Source organism: Mixophyes fleayi, chromosome 8, assembly GCF_038048845.1.
Source record: "Mixophyes fleayi isolate aMixFle1 chromosome 8, aMixFle1.hap1, whole genome shotgun sequence".
Classification (NCBI taxonomy): domain Eukaryota; kingdom Metazoa; phylum Chordata; class Amphibia; order Anura; family Limnodynastidae; genus Mixophyes; species Mixophyes fleayi.
In genome coordinates this window covers 23,367,773-23,380,851 of record NC_134409.1, presented here as the reverse complement: position 1 = coordinate 23,380,851, position 13,079 = coordinate 23,367,773, and positions in this window count along the sequence as shown.

Genomic DNA, 13,079 nt, shown 5'->3' with positions numbered 1-13,079 from the left:
TGTCTTAATTTGTGGGTTTTTGTTTGTTCACCCACCTCTTGGGGATTGAACACAAGTTCTCAATGGGATTAAGGTCTGTGGAGTTTCCTGGCCATGGACCCAAAATTTTGATGTTTTCATCCCCAAGCCACTTAGTTATTACTTTTGCCTTATGACAAGGAAAAGGCATTGTTCATCACCAAACTGTTCTTGGATGGTTGGGAGAAGTTGGTCTTGAAGGATGTTTTGACACCATTATTTATTCATGGCTGTGTTCTTAGGCAAAATTGACTCTTTGGGCTAGATTTACTAAACTGCGAAATTGACAAAGTGGAGATGTTGCCTATAGCAACCAATCAGATTCTAGCTGTCATTTATTTAATGCATCCTACAAAATGACAGCTAGAATCTGATTGGTTGCCATAGGCAACATCTCCACTTTGTCAAACCCGCAGTTTAGTAAATATACCCCTTTGCATAAACTTAATGCAATTGTCAACAAAAGCTAGAGATGCTCACTGACCCCCGTGTTTTGGTTTTGTATCTGGATTACCGTCGTGTTTTGGTTTTGCAAAACCGCCATTGCGTGTTTTGGTTTTGGTTTTGTTTTGCTATTTTGTTGGAAAATCAATGTTTTTGGGCATAAAATAACCAAATTTAGTGCTCCACCTGTTTCTTGGATAAGTAATGTAATTGTAAAGCTAATAAATTATCAAAAATACAGTTTAATTCCTGGTAGGTAGGCCTTCATTAATTCTACACACAAACCAGATTGTCTTCCTCTCCATCTATGCATATTGGCAATGCAGTCATCGTCTTTGGGTGTATATTACACCCTACACATATAGTTAAATATCTAAAGAAATGGACAAACGCAGTTTGGTTTCTGTCTCCACTTGTAGTTTAATAGAAAAAAAGCAGCCTGGATAGACTGAACAATATAAAAAAAAAATGGACCAAGGTAGTTTGGTATCTTTCTGCATCATAATCATAAACATCATCATTAGCGCCCTCGTTGCCTACACAAATCTCCCCCTCATCCTCTTCTAATTCCAAAAAGTGGCATCCTCAATTTGTGTATCACCGGCTACACTCGGGCTGTTCAGGTACACATCAACAGAACTGCTGAAAGGGCCCTTCTTTATGGGTACACTATCAGAATGCTCACGATTAGACATACCACTGTTGGATGGACTCTCCACAGGGATTGGCCTTAGTGTTTTCTTGCAGCTCGCCTTTCACACGTAACAGTAGTTGTGCACCACTTTTGGAATTCAAATTACTTGGTCTTGCAAATTCTATAGACAAGCCTGCTTGTCTTCCTCTTCATCAATGACTCTTAGCAATTGAGCACTCGTCTTTGGGTGTATATTACACCCAAACCTTATGAGTGCAAATTAGTAAAAATATAGTTTAATCCCTGATAGGCCCTCCCCACCATCCTTTGCATGTTAATAGTAGGATTGGTTGGAGTTATGGTCAAGGTCACACATTTTTTTTTTTAATCCTTCAAACCAGCCCAGATGTCAAACTGTTGTGGTCCTGCCCCCTGCGTCATCCCTGCTTGTGTTTGGAAAGTGCAAATTGGTGCCAGAACCTCACCTGCCACTGGTGCCACACTGCTGCAGAACTTACACAATCAACCGCATCCTCATCAGCGCCCTCGTCGGATATCCAAATCTCCCCCACATCCTCTTCTAATTCCAAAGTGTCATCCTCACTTGGTGTATCACCGGCTACACTCGGGCTGTTCAGGCACACATCATAAGAAATGCTGAAAGTGCCCTTCTTTATGGGTACACTATCAGAATGGTCACGATTACACATACACTGTTGGATGGACTCTCCACAGGGATTGGTGTCATTTCTGATTCAGAGCAAACATTATCCTCTAATGGCTTACTGTTTTCTTGCATCTCGGCTTTCCCGCGTAACAGTAGTGGTGCACCACTTTTAGACTCCAAATTACTTGGTCTTGCTTGCTGACGAGTGACCTTACAAGAAGAAGGCTCAGTAACATTTTTAGATCTGACAGTAATAGAGAAATGCGAAGGCCTCATTCTTTCTTTGCCACTGCCTGTGTAGAATGGCATGTTGGCATTTTTTTTTTATCGGCACTTTACTTTTCCTCAGTTACACTTCTTTTTTGCTTCAACACAGTAAATTTCTTTTTGGTGTGTGTTTTTTCCCCTGATTTAAAAAGACTATGTACTTTTACATCGCCTTTCCCAGATGACGTACTGGGAACACTACCATCAGGACTGGTGACAGAATCTGGTTGCGGATTCTGCTCATATGTGGACTGCTTTGAATCCATTTTAATGAGCCCAAATCACTTGGAGTGCAAAATATTGTATTAGATAGATATTGCTGACAAAGATTACTTTTTTTGACAGCCACAAAAGTTTTTATAAAACACTTGGGAGTATTGCACAACCCAAATTAATTGTAGTGCAAAATAATGTATTAGATAGATATTGCTGACAAAGATGATTTTTTTTTGACAGCCAGAACAATTTAGTGTAAAACACTGCAGAATATGAGACACCCCAAAAGCACTTGCAGTGCCCACAAAAGAAAAAAAAACAACCTCCTCTATCACTGCTCTAATAATTGCAAATGGTATTAATATTTTAATTGTAGAGATTAGGATAGAAACAGTTATGTGTACACTAATTGCTCTGTCCCTGCGCTAATATAGCCTGTGACCTAACCCTGCTCTCTCCCTCTGTCAAATGGCGATGGATTGCTGTGGAGGCTGGTATTTATGCTTTTCAAATCTCACGAGAGCCGAGCTCGAAATACGAATACGTCACGATGACATTTTGCCTCGATTTCGATTCCGAATGGACGGGAGAGTACCGAGCCTACTGGCTGGTGACAGAACCTGGTTGCGGATTCTGCTCATATGTGGACTCGGGGAACTGAGTTCGCCCATCTCTAATTGTAATACTCTTCTTCAACCTTGTCTTGTAAAGTCTGGAGAGAGAGAATAGATGGTGAGCATAGAATCTAATATTCAGAAAAAGACACATTGTATTGTGCAGTTGGTCAATATTGCACAGTAGAACGTAAGATACGTTTCTGTTGTTAAAAGCATCCCAGTAAAATTCCAAGCAAAACAATGCTTTGATATATGTTTATACTATCCCTGATTGCTCGCTATCTTGGACTGTACTCAAGAAGGCTCCGATCTTTTCATGTTGAAAGATATTGAACAATTGATGACTCTGTGTAGCTAATTGTCCTTTGCTGTATGTTGAAAAATTTAAATACAAAATAGTGTAGCAATAAAAAAATCTAACTACATTTTTTATTTCAACTTTAAATTCATCTTACGCCACTTAGTACCACTCTAAATCCTTTTTCTTTTTGACTGATTAGTTTGTGGATTATTTTTTCATTACTGAAATGTTCCACATCCTGCATAAACACATTTTGTTCCTACAATGTAGAAATACGGACATGTTTTTACATGCAGCGCTCAATTTTAGCATCTTCTTATAATGTCAATTCCTCTCTAAATGTTAATTTAAATACTACATTAAAGTCACATCAGCTTTCTGTTAGATTTAATCTAGCCCTTATCATTTTTTTTTCATGTAAATATGTTTGTTTCAGATATAGCTAAAGTACAAGTAACTACCAAAATAAAGGAAACACTCCTGTAACTTATCAATAAGGCATGTTGTAATCAGAAGATTCATACAGTTGTATTTCATAGTTTAATTCAGCATTTTTCACCCCATTAACTGCGAACATTTGTCATGGAGCAGTGGGGTTGCATCCCTCTGTCTGAATTCCAGACACTTGTAGAAGATGCATTGAAGCTTTGCACTTTGTTGTGGCCCAATATCCTGTTACATTATTTATGTTTTTCTTATATTTTGTTGAGTTGCATATAGCTACTTCATCATACCACAAGTATTTAGACAAGTTGATTAATCTGCAAACTAATCATCAATATACCAGTTTAGATGCCACTTGAATTCCAGCCATCCAATAAAGTATCAATAAAAAATGAATAATAAATCCAAATACAACTCAGAAAAGTTCAATATCGACCTAGCAGTCCTTTATTTATAAGCACAGTGGGACTCATGTAGAGTTGAATGTACGTCTGTTTCATTTGTGCAAAATAGAGCACCAAAACAGTAAGAGCCCTGTGAGGGGTGATAAGCGAGGGGGTGAAAGCCCCAAGTTATTGGGAGCATCAAGAGGGGAAAGTGGTGTTGAGGGGGATCCCCACTTTCAGGGGTACCCCAGTTGAGGCACCAGTTCCTGAAGTGGGAGTGCCCAATCAAAAGGGGGAGAGTCCCCACAACAAAGTAGAAAGGAGTAGAGGAGCCTTTCCATGGAGGCCGGAGCCTCAGGGCCACGCAGCCCCCCCTAGATCTTTCGGGGAGAGGAGGTCTTCCAATTGGATTATGTCAGACCAAGACAGGAAAAAAAAGTCAAGTATTCATATTTTGTTCCCCTAAACCAATTATTAGGGGCATCCTTATACTTATTATGGCAACATCATTGCTACTATTAGTAATTAGGGCATCATTATTACTATTATTAATGAGAGCATCATTATTATTGGATCAATACTGTTTTTAGCATCAGGGGCTTTAATCTTTATTTGGGATGGTAGATAATGTAAAACCGTCATGTCTCGGATACGGTTTGAGTTTTCAGGCTGAATCCTGTGGGTTTGAGATGAAAACAGCATCTGATATGTAGCGGTTTAAAAAATTCCACAAAAACCGCCCCTTAGTAAATTTCCCCCGAAGACTAATTTACCTCCTGTAAAGCAGAAACACAAGAGAAAACAAAGTCAACTACCAGTCAAACCGCTCGGCCCCACGCTAGATGTCACACTTGTCACAGAGTAAGAGAGACTCTGCTATCGGAGCTGTACAACAGAACATCATGCGGAGACATTTAAAATATGTATTTGTATTTAACTTGCACTAAACACTTTCGATTTCTTGTGAGTCATGGGATTTGCATCAGTTATGAATTCTTAAAATAAGTATGAGACAGAAAGCCCAAAAGCTACTATAGCTAGAAAATGAGCAGGTTGATTGCATGACATGACATATATTTTGAATATTATTAATGACTATTATCTGTATTTTTTAAATTATTATTACTATTATTATTATTTTTACATTTTGTGCAATCTAGAATGAGATGTTCATTATAAATCCCTCAGCTTTTCTCGGCCTTTAACTCCGGAATCTGTGCTGTTGCTGGGCAACCAGTGCATTCAGTTTGAATATGGAGATTCGTCCAGTTTGATATCTGAATTTTATACACACTCTAATCTGGGAATTTGAAAGTGATTCGAGTGGACGCAAATCTTGATAACGGAACACAGCATGAATGTGAAGAATATTATTTCAGGACAGTCAAATAACATAATCTTTCTTTCTACACTTTTATACCTCCCAACTGTCTCAATTTCAGCGGGACGGTCCCGAATTTACGGCTCTGTCCTGCTGTCCCTGTCGGGAAGACGTTTGTCCCACGGGTGTGAATGTTAGTGGGTAGGGAGCTAATGGGCAGCCTAGTCAGGCCCGGCGCTCCCATTAGGCAACCTTAGGCAGTTGCCTAGGGCGCCGGGACCTGCAGGGCGCCGCTAGATTTTCTAATCAGCGGTTCTAAGAAGAGGACGGCGGCGGCCATTACAAAACAGCAGCAGGCGCCCCTCCGCTGCCGCACTTCTGTCCCAAACCGCTTAGTCAGCGGTTTGGGACAGAAGTGCAGCAGTGGAGGGGCGCCTGCTGCTGTTTTGTAATGGCCACCGCCGTTCTCTTTTTTATCCGATGGGCTCTCACATACCTCTCCCGGAGTTAAACAGCTGAACTATGACGTTATACCAGGTACCAGGAAGTGCAGAGGGATCTGGGTAATGTAGTTTTCTGGTTTCCTCTTCTCCTCTTACCACAGGATAACACTAGATGTAACTGTAAGTGATATTCCGATGTAATAAAAGTCTGCACTATGGCAGTAGACATGTTTGTGAAGACCAGCATGTGTCTAAAGTAAGCATTAGCACATTCCTAGAATAAATAAAGTCTCCCAAACTGTAGTCTGTGTTATCACTGGTGCATTGTGCAGCCATGTATAGTAAGGAGAAGTCCCTTCATCTGGAAGAGAGCTGGTTATATGATGGAAATGAGGAGAATGCAGCAGTCACTGTGCTGGTTTTACCAGGGTCAGTGTACTCTGCTGCCAGAGATTGCAGGGAGAGGAAAACATGGAGCAAAGGAGTCCCTGGACGGGATAAGCCAGATACACTCATGTATCCAATATATGTCAGTGGCTTGCTGCATCTGCCATTGGATGTAAGGGTAATATGTATTTTATTAATCATTACACAGGTCACTTGTTCTATTGGAAGCCTTCTGTCTTACATTTCCAGCGCTTTCCAATTTTTAGCTACTGAATTGTTTAATAATTGGTACTTTATAATAAAAAATAAAAATTAACAAACAAGTAATTGTATTGAAACATGTGGCGAGAGCATTGTGCCAGGCATATTGACTATAAAGATTAATTAAGCCTTCCTGGCATCTCTTCACTCTCAGTAAGGTTGTAAATGCCTTGTACTGTGTGACGGTATAGGGAATTAATGTGATGGAGAGGGGGGGCAGTGGTGTTATGCAAGGGGTGCACTGGTGTGATGCAGAGAGGGGGCAGTGGTATGATGCAGAGGAGGGGGCAGTGGTATGATGCAGAGGAGGGGGCAGTGGTATGATTCAGGGGGGGGGGGAGGGCAGTGGTGTGATGAAGGGACATGTTAGGGCCATCTATTCGGATTACTTTAACAAGTGCATAATTCATAGACTTATTGAGTCAAGTTGTTTGCTCCGAAATCTAACACCTGGATTCCTCCCCTTTAGAAACTCTGTGTCTGCAGTGGAGTCTGGCAGCATTCTGCATCAAACATCACTGCATTTGGACCACTGGAGGAGGTAAGGCCCACCTTTTTATTTTAAACACAAAAGCACAAAGTCAATCATATGAGGGTCTGTGAAGTGGGTGTTTGGTGTGTTCGCGGGGGGGGGGGGGGGGTTTGAAATTTTGCCTAGGGCGCCGAGAACCCTAGCACCGGCCCTGAGCCTAGTGCTTTACAGCACTAGTCAGCCCTCTGGTGGGGTGGCATCGCCCACTTCGTGACGTGGTCACGCTCCCTGTACTGCTGCCGGGACTTGCATGTTGGGAGTTATGTGGATGTAATGTAAACAGATTGTGTGTGTGTGTGTGTATTAGGTCATTTAGACTATAAGCTACTTTGGGCCACCCTGACTAGATGGATTATCCCCGACTAGAGTTCCCACGACAGCAACAAGTTGAAGTGAGCAGAAAAATATATTAAAACAAACTTGTAGCTAGAAACTAAAACGTAGTAGCCAACTAATATATCTTTCAAGTCCACAGAGTATGAAGCTAAATTGATTTTATTCTGCAACCACACGTGTAAATAAAACTCATTCTATTTTATGTAAAGCAGAAGAAAACAGGATTCAAGATATTCGGCGCTAAATTGTACCCAACGATCTAAAGAACATTAAAAATAACTAATACAAATGTATCTGATATTGAAAGGTATAACATAAATCCCCGTAGATAATAATATCACCAAACATGTATCAAAATAGCACATAGACATCTATCAAAGAAAAAAGTTCATCATTCCCACGGACCTTCTTCTGTTGTATCAAACTTCCATATGTGATTGTGAAATGAATACGATCTCTGTATGTGACACACACCTCACCATCACCTCTGTGTTAAGGTAAGAATTGAATTCCCACCAGAATATGTAAGATTGTAGGTATTCAAACAGATCTTTGTTTCCTTGCTCACTCGACCATTAGGGACATTACGATCATGGGGGCACATTTATCATTATTCGGCAAAAGTAAGAAATAGTTATCAATCCTTATCGCAAGGATAAGGATTTAACTATTTCTCACATTTATTAAAAAGGGAACACAGATACAGCAGTTCCGAAAAACTGCTGTTTCTGTGATAGAAAAAATCACACTTACCTCCCTCTTCGGACGCGCTGTCTCGGGATCTCCTCTTCTTCCTTCAATTGCGCATGTGCAGTGCACATGTGCACAAAGTCCCCACTCTGTCTCTGCAACTATCGTTGCAGAGAGAGCGCGCTGAGTGACAGGGAGGGATCATGTGATCCCTCCACACATGCGCTGTCCAGCTCTGCTCTTCGGAGCAGAGCTGACAGCAGTGGATTTCTTCAATTAGGATGATGTACGCCAGCTTCAGCTGGCGTACATTATCAAGACAAGTTCCCAAAAAAAAAATAATTTCGGGACTTGTTAGATTGCGGCCAGGAGCAGTCACCATTCTGTTGAATGGTGACTGCTCGCAAAAACGATCAGGAGTGCAAAGCAGCAGATATGCATGATATCTGCTGCGATGCACCTTTAATAAATTTGCGGAGGGCACATCGGGACTTTAATTCCACGGTAAGTGCACAATAGTGCACTACCGTGATTTGTTAAATATGCCCCATGGAAACAAAAAGGATAAACGAATCTAGCGTAACATAGTCACAATAATGGAGTTTATTTCATCCCATTCAAAAATCACATAACACGTAAAAACAGGACATAATCCAGCGGATACATAAAAAACAAAAGTATGTATGAATACTCCTACCCTAAAACAAAACTATAAGCGCATGTCATGGATCTGATAGATGTTAAATACTCCCGGAATCCCAATCTCATTTCATGTCCACAGATTTGCTTTCAGAGATGTAATATAACGTAGGAAAGTATTCCAAATCGGTTTGGAATCAATCTAAAGCCTCCGACGCGTTTCAACCATTAAAGCGGTCTTTTTTAAGGAGCTATTCTATGCTTCCATGTCCATTTGTGTTCATACATGTATCTGCCTGTGTTTGGTTTACAGCACTTTTTTGTTTTGATGCTTTTTACAGCCTGTGATTGGCCGAGCAGCTAATATAACTCATATAACTAATAACTATAACTAATAACATATAACTAAGATAACTAATATAACTAGTCAACGCATTCTTCTGTCATTCTGCAGTGTGCTCTGTACCAAATTGCAGCACGACTAGTGCTCAACCATAGGTATAGACCCCAGCAGGGCCGGACTGGGACTAAGAATCAGCCCTGGCATTTAAATTACACAGGCCCACCTGAGGCCCAGTAGGAAAGAAATTGTGTGCCGCCGCACAGCGGCGGCGCCGAAAAGGGCGTGGCCACATTGTGGTGTGGGTGTGGCCAACATGGGGCATTGATACATACATTATAATAAAACATTACATTTATCACACCCTCCCATCCACATCACGCCATCTCCCCAGACACATTATGACACCCCCAGCCCACTGTACTTATCTATGCTTCTGGTGCTGCTGACATCCATCAGCATAGAGTGAGCAGGGAAGCTCTTAGTCTCACGAGATTACCACATCTTGTGAGACTTAGAGCTCCTCGGCTTGCTCTGCAGGCTGTGTCCTGTCCAGGGACTGGGAGCAGCTATCCGCTCATTCCTCCTAACCAGAGCTGGATTAACGCTCGGTGGGCACGGGGTATTTAAGACAGGGGGTCCCTATTATGTAACATGGTTATCATATTAGACAAAATGTTAGACAAATACACAGGCAATACTGTGTGCAATACTGTTAGTTGCACGCAGCTTTGCCTTCACAAGCAGTACAGTGTGAAGTGGGACTTACCTCCCAACTGTCCTTGTAGTTGGACCAAATCTCACTAAACGAGACAGTCACCAAAATTTGGGAATTCCCCACCAGTGTTCTTGTCACTTTCACCACCTGTGGCTGCTGGTGTCTTTAGTAGCTGCTTATCTGGATCCTCGAATGCTGGAGGCCCTATTTTGAAAAAAAAATGGGTACATGTAATTTAGAAACCTCCAACCAGCCCTGGGGGTAAATGTATCATACCCCGGTTTTCTCAACTCGCGGGAGATCGTAGTCTTCGCAGCTTAAATTTAAAGCGGCGCTGCCTTGTAAAGGGAGGTTTCCCTTTACAAGGCAGCGCCGCTTTAAATTTAAGCTGCGAAGATGCCGATCTCCCGCGAGTTGAGAAAACCGGGGTATGACACATTTACCCCCCGGTGTTTAATCAATGCAACCCATGTTTTATAATTAGGCCTCCCTCCAGACTAAACATTAAAATACTAGCATTCACGTTTAATAAACCTATATACCTCCCTCCAAACAACCCCAACAATAAATTAAATCGCATTTACGTTTAAGAAATATACCTATTTCCCACAACCATCACTGTCATTAAATAGTTCCTATTCACATTTAAAAATAGACGTTATTTTTTTCCCAAACAGCCCCACTTTCAATTAATAGCCCCCAAAACATATTATGCCACAATAGTGCCCCAGTTCGTACAATAGTACGCCCAAATGATATTTGTCTCTTATTTCCCCCCCCAGTGGCATACTGTTTCTTATTATTCCCCCCTTCCCCGAGTGGCATACTGTCATGTCTCTTATCCCCCCCCCCCAGTGGCATACTGTCATGTCTCTTATTCCCCCCCCCAGTGGCATACTGTTTCTTATTATCCCTCCCCCAAGTGGCATACTGTCTTGTGTCTCATTTCCCCCCCCAGTGACATACTGTTTCTTATTATTCCCCCCCCCCTCCCCGAGTGACATACTGTCATGTCTCTTATTCCCTCCCCTCCCAGTGGCATACTGTTTCTTATTATCCCCCCCCCCAGTGGCATACTGTCTTGTCTCTTATTTCCCCCACCGTGGCATCCTTTCACTTCTCCCCATTTTCTATGTACAATCCTCCTCCCCCCCTTTATTGTACTCACCTGCATGTCTCTACTCGTTTCCGCTGTCGTCTGCCTTTTTCTGCTGTCCGCTCCTCTGACAGCTGCAGGACCCGGCCAGGACATGTAGCGCTGCGCGCGACACATTTCCTCTGGTGGCTGGTTCCTGGGGAGGAGCCAGCCACCAGGAAGCCTGTCAGTGACAGGCTGTACGACTCTGACTGCCCTGGACGCGATCATGTGAGTATACAAATGCTCACATGATCGCTGCGCAGGGGAACGGACCGGCCCAACTGACCATCGGCCCTTCTGGCAAATGCCAGAAGTGCCAGATGGCCAGTCCGGCCCTGGACCCCAGTGGCTGGTGACCTCTTCTACAACATACAGAACTAACTAGTGAATGCGCCCACTAGTGGTAGTGATGCAATATAACAAATAATGAAAGCAGACCTATTTACGAGGATCATTTCACCAGTCCAATAGTCTGTAGCAGCAGAGATCATACAGGTAGTAGTAGTGTAGGATTTCTAGCAATGTATAGTGGGTGCTGGTGCAATTTGTTGTGCAAATTTTAGAACATAGGCTGAAGCCGTATATTTACATAAAGGAGGAGATTAGCATCTGGATCCAATGTATCAAATAATATAGCAGTAGGCAGGGCAGTACTAATGTCACAGGCAGGAGTTTTCTAGTGCCTGGAAAGCCCCCTCCCAGCCTGGGGCACTGTATGCTTGAGATGGCAGGATCCTGCCCCCAGGATCAGCCACTTTGCAGCTTGTGTGCAGATTGTTTCTGATTGTTTCTATCTGCACTGTCTCTCTACCCTGCTGTGTTTCCCCGCCCCTCTCTCTCCTACTGTGTGTCCCTGCTCCTCTCTCCCCTACTGTGTCCCCGCCCCTATCTCTCCTACTGTGTGTCCCTGCTCCTCTCTCCCCTGCTGTGTGTCCCTGCTCCTCTCTCACCTGCTGTGTGTCCCTGCTCCTCTCTCACCTGCTGTGTGTCTCCGCCCCTCTCTCACCTGCTGTGTGTCCCGCCCCTCTCTCTCCTACTGTGTGTCCTACCGCTCTCTCCCTGCTGTGTCCCCGCCCCTCTCTCTCCTACTGTGTGTCCTACCCCTCTCTCCCCTGCTGTGTCCCCGCCCCTCTACCCCCTGCTGTGTTTCCCCGCCCCTCTCTCTCCTACTGTGTGTCCCTGCTCCTCTCTCCCCTGTGTGTCCCTGCTCCTCTCTCACCTGCTGTGTGTCCCGCCCCTCTCTCTCCTACTGTGTGTCCTACCCCTCTCTCCCCTGCTGTGTCCCCGCCCCTCTCTCCCCTGCTGTGTGTCCCCGCCCCTCTACCCCCTGCTGTGTGTCCCCGCCCCTCTACCCCCTGCTGTGTGTCCCCGCCCCTCTCTCCCTGCTGTGTGTCCCGCCCCTCTCTCTCCTACTGTGTGTACTACCCCTCTCTCCCCTGCTGTGTCCCTGCTCCTCTCTCCCCTGTGTGTCCCTGCTCCTCTCTCACCTGCTGTGTGTCCCCGCCCCTCTCTCACCTGCTGTGTGTCTCCGCCCCTCTCTCTCCTACTGTCTGTCCTACCCCTCTCTCCCCTGCTGTGTCCCTGCTCCTCTCTCCCCTGCTGTGTGTCCCTGCTCCTCTCTCACCTGCTGTGTGTCCCCGCCCCTCTCTCACCTGCTGTGTGTCCCGCCCCTCTCTCCCTGCTGTGTGTCCTACCCCTCTCTCCCCTACTGTGTCCCCGCCCCTCTCTCACCTGCTGTGTGTCCCGCCCCTCTCTCTCCTACTGTGTGTCCTACCCCTCTCTCCCCTGCTGTGTCCCCGCCCCTCTCTCCCCTGCTGTGTGTCCCCGCCCCTCTACCCCCTGCTGTGTCCCCGCCCCTCTCTCTCCCTGCTGTGCAGGCGCGGGCTGGGAGAGGCGTGGCCAGGGGGCACACAGGCGGCTGCATCATATTACAGGGGATGCGGCCGCTTCATTGATGACGCGGCCGCATCCCCTGTCATGTGATGCGGCCGCCTGTGCGCTGACGCGGCCGCATCTGATGACATCGGATGCGGCCGGGGGGGGGGGGAGAAACTGTTTTTTGCAACCGGGGGGCGGCCCTAATAGGCGTCTAACCCAGCGGCTGCTGTGTGTCCTCGTCCCTCTCTCCCTGCTGTGTGTCCCCCCGCCCCTCTCTCTCCCCTGCTGTGTGTCCCCGCCCCTCGCTCCCCTGCTGTGTATCCCTGCCACTCTCTCTCTCCTGCTGTGTGTCCCCCCACCCCTCTCTCTCCCCTGCTGTGTCCCCGCCTCTCCCTCTCCCCT